Below are 8,847 nucleotides of genomic sequence, written 5' to 3' on the forward strand. Positions count from 1 at the left end.
CCAGTCTAAGCCTTCTCATAATCAATTCCATAACCATGGTAACGCTAAAATTGTGCAACAACACATTCTGAAAAATCAATAAACATTCAATCCAAACACTGAAATTGGAAGTAATTTTAAATATCTAAAATAAATAAACAATTAATTATAGAGTCTCTAAATAAAATTGTCCATCAAAAGAAAAAAAAAAATCTAGACTGAAGACTTATCCAGTTTTTGGTAGAAAGGAAAAAAGAAAAGAAACTGAAGTCGTTTTGATAAATGTTTTAAGTTCAGCCATTTTCCTCTATCTGCCGATGAGGTTCCGATGAGGGGCATAATCAGAGATGACAAACCAGGTGATCCAGGAGGATTCCTGAAGGACAACAGAACAGGTGCAAGTTTAAGGTCAAACCCTTAACTCAGAATGAAATTGTCACTTTTCAAAAACACACAACTATCACTTAAATTACGGCAAAATACCTGCAACATTTCTTGAGAAAGATGGCTGAACCCGATGGTAGGGTCACTAATGTCATCAGCAGGGTGGCGATGAGGTTCTTTTCTGTTGTTGTTGGGGCAATGATTCAGGAGTGTTCCTGAAGAACAGGACAGGAGGGCAACAAGAGGATGGGTGCAGGTTTTACCCTTTAACAACTCAATGAATAATCAGTTTTCAAAAACACACTTGTTAATATCAAACAGCAAAATACCTGCAGCATTTCTTGAGGCAGACCACTGAGACCGATGGTAGGATAATTAAGGTCATCCATCAGCAGGGGATTTGGCTGGTCCGGGGGTGGGGGGTGGGGGGATCTTTTCAGTTGTCGTTGGGGAGATGAGAGCCTTTTCCGTCGCTCGATGAGGGTCCGATGAAGGGCGTAATCAGAGATGAAAAACCAGGTGATCCAGGAGGATTCCTGAAGAACAACAGGAAAGAAAGACAACAAGACGGGTGCAGGTTTAAGGTCAAACCCTTTAACTATGAGATCATCACCTCTTAAACAATAGTAAAATACCTGCAGCATTACTGCTGAAGCATTTCTTGAGGAAGACCACTGAGACAGATAGGATAATTAAGATCATCCATCAGCAGGGGATTGGGTTGGGGGGGGGGGGCAACGAGGGCCTTTTTTATTGTCGTTGGAGAGATGAGAGCCTTTACCATCGGTCCATGAGGTTCCGATGAGGTTCCAATGTAGGGCGTAATCAGAGATGGAAAACCAGGTGATCCAGGAGGTTTCCTGAAGGACAACAAGACAGGTGGAGGTTTAAGGTCAAACCCTTAACTCAGAATGAAATTGTTACTTTTCAAAAACACACAACTATCACTTAAATTACGGCAAAATACCTGCAGCATTTCTTGAGGAAGACGGCTGAACCCTACAACGATCGATGAGGGTCCAATGAAGGGCGTAATCAGAGATGAAAAACCAGGTGATCCAGGAGGATTACTGAAGGACAACAGGACAACAAGACGGGTGCAGGTTTAGGGTCAAACCCTTTAACTATGAAATCATCACCTCTTAAATAACAGTAAAATACCTGCAGCATTTCTTGAGTAAGACTTCTGAAGCCGATGGCAGGCTAACTGAGGTCATCCATCAGTAGTTGGGGTGATGAAGGCTTTTTCCATCGGTCATTTTCGGCAGCAGTCGGGGAGTGGGTGGGGCACTTGAGAACGTTTCTCACCATGAGTGGTTTGTCTTGACGGTTTTTGTCGTCACTGCAATGTTATTTTTATTGTTACCTTCTTAGCAATCTTTATAAATGAATTTCAAACACATATTTGACAGAAAATGTCAGTTTGGTTGGTTTATGTTCATACCTCTACCCCGTCGGGAGGGTTCGTTTTTGCACAAACCCGACCGAAGGGCAGCCAACCCATTTCCCGTCGGGAGGGTTCGTTTTCGCACAAACCCGACCGAAGGGCAACCAACCCATTTCCCATCGGGAGGATTCGTTCTGCACAAACCCGACCGAAAGGCAGCCAACCCCTTTCCCGTCGAGAGGGTTCGTTTTCGCACAAACCCGACCGAAGGGCAACCAACCCCTTTCCCGTCGGGAGGGTTCGTTTTCGCACAAACCCGACCGAAGGACAACCAACCCCTTTCCCATTCGGGAGGGTTAGTTTTCGCACAAACCCGACCGAAGGGCAACCAACCCCTTTCCCGTCGAGAGGGTTCGTTTCCGCACAAACCCGACCGAAGGGCAACCAACCCCTTTCCCGTCGGGAGGGTTTGTTTTTGCACAAACCCGACCGAAGGGCAACCAACCCCTTTCCCGTCGGGAGGGTTAGTTTTCGCACAAACCCGACCGAAAGGCAACCAACCCCTTTCCCGTCGGGAGGATGCATGTGGTGACAGTGGAGTGAAAGAAATTCCCTTTAAAGGAAGACTTCCCAAAACGAAGAAAATTCCCTTTAACAGGAAAATGTACCAAACAAAAAAACTGCCGTGAAACAATGATTAAAAGTTATGTAAGGTGAAGCAGAGACCCATACTGAAGATGTGTGCTGTGACAGTAAATAGGAAAAACGTCCCTTTAACAGGAAGACTTTCCAGAAAAAATAAGAAACACTGCACTAATTTCAATTCATTAATAGCAACGTAAGCTTAAGCAAGGCCTCCTACTGAGGATGCATGTAGTGACAGTGGAGAGGATAAACTTCCCCTTAATAGGAAGAACCCTCTCACAGAACCAGAATTTGGCGCTGTATGGAAGGCCATCTGCCACTACCCCCAGGGGATTTGAACAGACAGAATAAAGAGAGAAACAGAAAAAGAAAAAAAGCTGGTCCAGGAGAGCTTCTATTGGAAAAAAGAGAGTTAGTTGTCATAGAAGCTCTTTTGGTGGCTTTATCTATGAGCAAAAACAAAGTTATTTGCAACCAAAGGTCCGCTAGTTGCTTAGCCTAGGAGAGAAAATGGGTTAAAACAAACTTAAACACTGAAGGACAGGTCCCAGTCAATCCTCTCCAGGAGGAAAACATGGAGTTCAGCTGAAAACCTGCAAATAAGAGATGGTGGATTACAGTGTGAACATTACCTCTGTGACGTCCGGCATGCAGGTTCAGGAGATCTCTCCGTTCAGTCATCGTCCAGAAGAAATGAAGTCAAATGACAAAATTGCACGAGGCCACGCGTTGGTTCGGCGCAAAAATTAATCGGTTTTCACGTTTAAATTGAACGTAAATTAAATGTGATTGAGTTATTGAATTATTAAAATATGGATCCTAAATTTCAAACTAAATATTAAGTAGGTACAAAAAATAAAAAAAGAATTATGTATGTTGAAATATACAAAGATAAATATTATCCTAATGCAGCTATATTAATGTCAACATAGCCACATAGTATTTGTACTAATAAGTAGGTAAACAATGTTTATTATAGAGATATTTACAAAGCCTTAGCTGAATCACTTCCTACAGCCTCAAAAATGTATTTGCCAAGTCCTTGGCAGCCTTCTTTCTTTCACATCACAACTGACTTTAAGCCAGGAACTTCAGATTGTAGATATCAGTTTCTAGTCACAGCTAAACCTCCACAGGTCACAAGACCACAGCAACTGCTTCACACAACAATAAAAGTCCAAAGACAGAAGGATTTACAACAGCAGAATCCTTCTCAGCTCATTGACTCTCAGCAGAGAATCAAACCAAACCAGCACACCATGAGGCCTAGCGCTGGCCTTCAACAAACAACGTTAGCATCAGCAGCGTAGCAGAGCAAAACCCGCAACAGCTCCTACCCTGAGATGTCTTCTGGACCCGCCATTGGAACAGTTCTTTGACTTAACCAACCTTTGATGGGTCGGGCGGATCCGCCAGGCACCATGTAGGGAATCCTCAGCTTGACGGAAGCGACTCCTCAGCTTGATTGAAGCGATAATCAGCTTGATTGTAGTATATTGCCTCAGATGTTTCAGGGACGCCAGCAACCAAACAAACTGCTGCTGATAGGTCATGGCTGGGTCTCTTCTTGTGTGCTGCTCTGTTTAGACGCAAAAAATGCCTTCACTAACGTCATCGGTGGAAAAAGACTAACAACTTAGAATAAGGTTTCCGAAAAATAACTTACCGAATAACCAACACAGCGATTTCAAACGTGGCGCTCTGGCCGCCTACTAATTAGTCAAGTACAAGACGCTGTTCTGTCAGATAGCCATACATTGTCAGATCGTCATACGCGTATGACAAACTGACAAACTATATCTGTCAGATCAGCATACGTTTGCATACGTTTCAGCATACGTTGTCAGATACGTTGTCAGATAGTCATACGCTTAGCTCAGACATGTATACGTTGTCATTACCATATGATTTTATTTAATCAGCAACATAGAATCATGACGTAGATAAGGATTTTTTTCAAAAGTGAAACACTGGTTTTGCCCCAGTTTCAGTGTGGGTAAAAATTGCGTTTTCATACACGACATGCTATCCAAGTTAGCAGACATGTTATCCAACCCAAAAATATTAAGGAAGTGGGGGACGTGAATTTAAACAGGGCGTGTTTTAGGACGTGTTTTGTAGTTTACTGCAGCTGCAGCAGCATTAAATTTAATTTATTTAGTTACTTTTTATTGTGTCTCTTCTCGCGTATGACAAGCTGACGACTCCTCTCAGTATGGCGGACCTCCTGCAGAATGCGCATGCGTGCGCATGCGCTCTTACCATATGTATGCTATTCTGACATGTATGGCTATCTGACAGAACAACGCCAACCTAGGTCTCGATGAACACTGACACGATTTAAATTGGGTCCACAAAAGTTTCAGCCATAAAGCTAAGCGTCCACTCGCATTCCGCGTCTTGGGAGATCAGAAAATATCATTTTTATTCCAAGTCCAAAAGTTCATGAATATCAGACCGAGATTTTCGTGTCTCCGTTCAGCCTTTAGCCTCAACTTTTGAAAAAAAAAAAAAAAGCCGCTCAGGATGAAGGTGCGTCATATTTCTATCCAGCATGGCGCATGCGCGTCACGTGCTATGACAAGCCATTTTTACATAAATTCGGTTTCGTCTGATTAAACAGAATTTAAGACATCTACATTTACATTCTGACTAGTAAGAGTAATAATTCAAAATATCTTCAATTACATTTTGACGAGTCAAAATTTCTTTCAAGATATCTCAAATGACGTCACTGGATCTGTCATTTGAGATATCTGTCACGGGACACATATCCGTAACTACGATTCAAGATATCTTGAACGTAATTATGACTAGACAAAATTACATTTTTAGATATCTGAATTAAGAATAGCGTGGAAGCCCCTTTGAGCTGTCCAAACGGTTGCCTGCAGAATTGTATGTTTCCTGCACAAAATTGTCAGTGCATGCCACAACAAAGAGCTCAGCAATGTAGGAAATGCGGAGATAGCAAAACTTCACAAACTATAAGACTGCTTCTGAAATCTGCAGAGTTTCCTGTTTATTAATTTCCAACAATGTTGAAAATGTCAGAAAACTTTTGTTTTGAAAGTTTTGAAAAGCTATAATTGCTATTGTCAAAACATTTATTTTTTTTTTTTTTTATTGTTTTATTATATTTTCAAATTGCTACCTAAGTCAGGGACATTTTGATTATACAGAATACAAGATATCAGTAATGTCATTCTGACTAGGCAAAATGTCAATTTAAGATATTTTAAATAGAAAAGCTGTGTAATTTGAGATATCTCTCATGTGGAGATATCTGAAAAGGAATTTTGACTAGTCAAAACTACAATTCAAGATATGTCTAATTTTGTTTTGTCTAGTCATTATTTCTTTTAAGATATCTACAATTTAATTTTCACTAGCCAAAAGTATCTCCTATCCATTCGAGATATCTTTAACTAGAATTATGACTAGTCAAAACTAAAATCGAGATATCTTTAATTTACTTCACGACTGGTCATAATTTAAACGTAGATATCTGAAATGTCTATTTATGTTAGTCAGTAATTCATTGTAGATATCTTGAACTGAAGTCTCTATACAAGTCAATGGTAAATCTGACGACATTTTGACTTGTCAGAATGTAATTAGAGATATCTCAAATAGGTATTTTGTCTAGTCAAAATATAATTAGAAACATCTTAAATTACTAAAACATCTTGAGATATCTGGAATGGAATGGAATGGCGGTAAAACCGAATTTTTGTTAAAACGGCTTGCCATACTAGCTCATTAATAACAAAATTGGCCCCATTCGCCACTGTTGCCAGATTTGACATTTTCAGTCCAAACACATAGTAAAACTAAACCTGTAAAACTTGCCCAACTGCAAAGACGCTCATGTTAATAGTGCTATATGTTTTATTCACAATCTATCCCTGATACATTTTTAGAATAATTTAGAGCAAAATGTTATATTCATTTTTTATAATGTAGAACTACATTATAAACTTGTTTTTTTACATTTTATTCTCTCTTTAATCTTAATCATCTTTCTCTGCTTAGATTTAGTTGTTTGGTTTGACCTGTTTTCTCATGGTTTAGTCAAATTAAGTGCAGGTCTGTTGGAAGTTCTGTATTAAACCAGTAAGATTTTGGCTTCTCATGATGGATGTCAGAAAGCAAAGATGTTAAAGAATAAAAACTACCAGAAGAATTTGAAACTGCCTGCGAATAATAACCTAGTTTTCTGACTTAGGACCAAGTATCACATACATGTCTTTAGTGTAAGAGAGAAACAAACTGAACTCTTTGTTTTTCAGAAAGGAGACAAAGAAATGTCAAATGCATGTGATAAGTCATAAAATTTTCCTTTTCCTCACAAATTGCCTTGGATGCCTCAGTATCACAAGGTTTACAATTCTGTACATATCGCACCCGATATAGACAGGAGACAATGTCCTTGCCTCGTCTTGTAAGTTGATTAAGTTGCTTCGCTCTAAGCCAATCACCCACCAAGCTGCACCTGTGATTCTGTGGCTGTGGCTGATGAACTGACTGATAAGTAAATCTTACCCTAATCGTATCCCTCATAGCTTAGAAAAGAACAATTGTGTGTTGCTGTGCCTTGAGAGTCCCTAAATCCCTGACCTTGTGACCCTTTCACCTCTACCGTCCCCTGAGACCACAGCTTGCTCTAACCAACTGACCAGTCTGAGTCGGAGGCAGAGCTGGCTTCAACTGACCCTTGTGTAAATAAATAAGGGAGCAGAGGAAAGCTTTACTGTGATTGTCAATATTAAGGAAGGCCTCTTGATTGCTGGGCCCTGATTATGTACGAGTCATCATCTGAGGCCCAAGCCAACTTCTTGTTCCGCTTGCGTTAGCCTGATGGCCAGGATCAAGTGATGAATTAAAGATCAATAGGGACAGTTTAATAAATCCCCAGTAGGGATACCACCACTGATTTTTATTTCCTAATTCTCCTTGATGTAGTGATAAATATAACCTTTTGTAGGCTGTAGGCTTTTTTTTTTTTCTTTGAGTCTTGGATCTTGGCAAGGCTGGGTTACAAACTGGCATAAAAAGAACAGAAAACTGTAAAACCCTTCCTGAGCTGTAATGTTGATAAATAAAAACAAGCAAAGCAAGAGGAAGTATTTGGAAAAATGGCTGTACAATTTATGGTGCTGGTAAAAACGTGTGAAATATCGCCATGCCATGTGAGCAGCCAGTTCATTTTGCTAAGTGACCAGATGAAGATGTAATGGGGGTGGGGTGGGGATCCTGCCTGGCACCACTGCTGCCCAATAGTTTTACCCACCATCCCTGTGTGTAGTTTAATAAGATGCATCATACCCATGAGCTCATGAACTTTAGGCCCAATTAAACAAATTAGAACCATAAAAGCAGTCTGAGGTCACTCTTTGTTTAAAGGTTTGATGACCATGGTTGCAAAAGTCCTTATTAAAACATGATAATAGTGGACTCCTAGAGGCTCCAAATCAGCTAAGATGGTGGTGCCCTCTCCACATCAAGGAGAATCTCGCCTCAGGCATGTAAATGCAATTACCCAAATGACTAAGACAACCTTTAACATTGGCATAATCATGTTCCGGATGTCCCATTTGTACAATTTGTAGCTGTTAATTATATATTTAGATTCTGCCGGTGCAGGGATGCACAAATAGTCTAAGGGAGAAACAATTATTGCAAGCATGTGGGCTTTAGAAAGGAAACAGGACCACATCAAGCATTCCTCCTAACAATCCCCATTGGAAACACACCAGTGTTTTCTCCTGTGGCTGTGCTCTAAAGAGAATAATTTCAATTTTTTATTCATGCTGTTTAATGTAACCGTTTAATCTGGTGAGAACCCACGAGGCCTGTAATCCGAGAGTGCCTGGTGTGTTCTGTATACCACTCAGTACATGAATCCCTGTTGTGGTTCCAATCAATCACATACTCATTACACCATTGCTGAAAATGCCAAAGCAAGCCAACAGCCAAGCCTGAAGTGCCGGTCTGCTGCTCTTTCAGATCATGTTTTTGCCAGGCATACCAGAGGGTGGGCATGATTACCACTTTGCCAACCCGGCTATCTGTTGTGTCAATGTGTCCAGAGGGTGCCAGCGCCATATTGTTGTGATGCATGGCTGCTGTCTGATGCTGTCACACAACAGTGCTTTCAGGCTGTAGGAGCCCTCTGGGAATGCTGGTGGCTGTTACAACCTCTTGTGATTATTCATTCCGATTTGTTTGCCAGCAAGTAACTTGCATAAAGGGAAAAAAAAAAATGCAAAACTGAAGGATGAGATATAATCTGATTTACACTATTGGCATTTTTGTCTCCAAAGGGGTTTATTTTATGCATAGGTAAAATGAACACCTGATCAGTTTTATAATGTTGGGTAAAAACAAGCATTTGTTTTACAAGGAAGCTTCATTTCTTAATCACAGAAGTTGATCACATAAACAAAACA

The 8,847-nt window shown here is 40.5% G+C and overlaps 1 long non-coding RNA gene across 2 annotated transcripts; it reads right to left on the reverse strand.

Annotated features, from left to right (window-relative positions):
• Positions 1-215: 215 nt before the first annotated feature.
• Positions 216-4,130, reverse strand: LOC122832405. 2 transcript variants are annotated; one of them, XR_006370841.1, is made up of 9 exons: positions 4,062-4,130; positions 3,785-3,974; positions 1,525-1,705; positions 1,331-1,433; positions 1,145-1,223; positions 999-1,037; positions 693-899; positions 463-578; positions 216-355 (listed from the first exon to the last, which is right to left on the reverse strand). It is a non-coding gene; the product is annotated as an uncharacterized LOC122832405 (long non-coding RNA). The 2 variants fall into 2 exon arrangements; XR_006370840.1 differs by having other exon boundaries at positions 999-1,223.
• Positions 4,131-8,847: the final 4,717 nt, after the last annotated feature.

This window comes from Gambusia affinis, linkage group LG06 (assembly GCF_019740435.1).
Source record: "Gambusia affinis linkage group LG06, SWU_Gaff_1.0, whole genome shotgun sequence".
NCBI lineage: Eukaryota > Metazoa > Chordata > Actinopteri > Cyprinodontiformes > Poeciliidae > Gambusia > Gambusia affinis.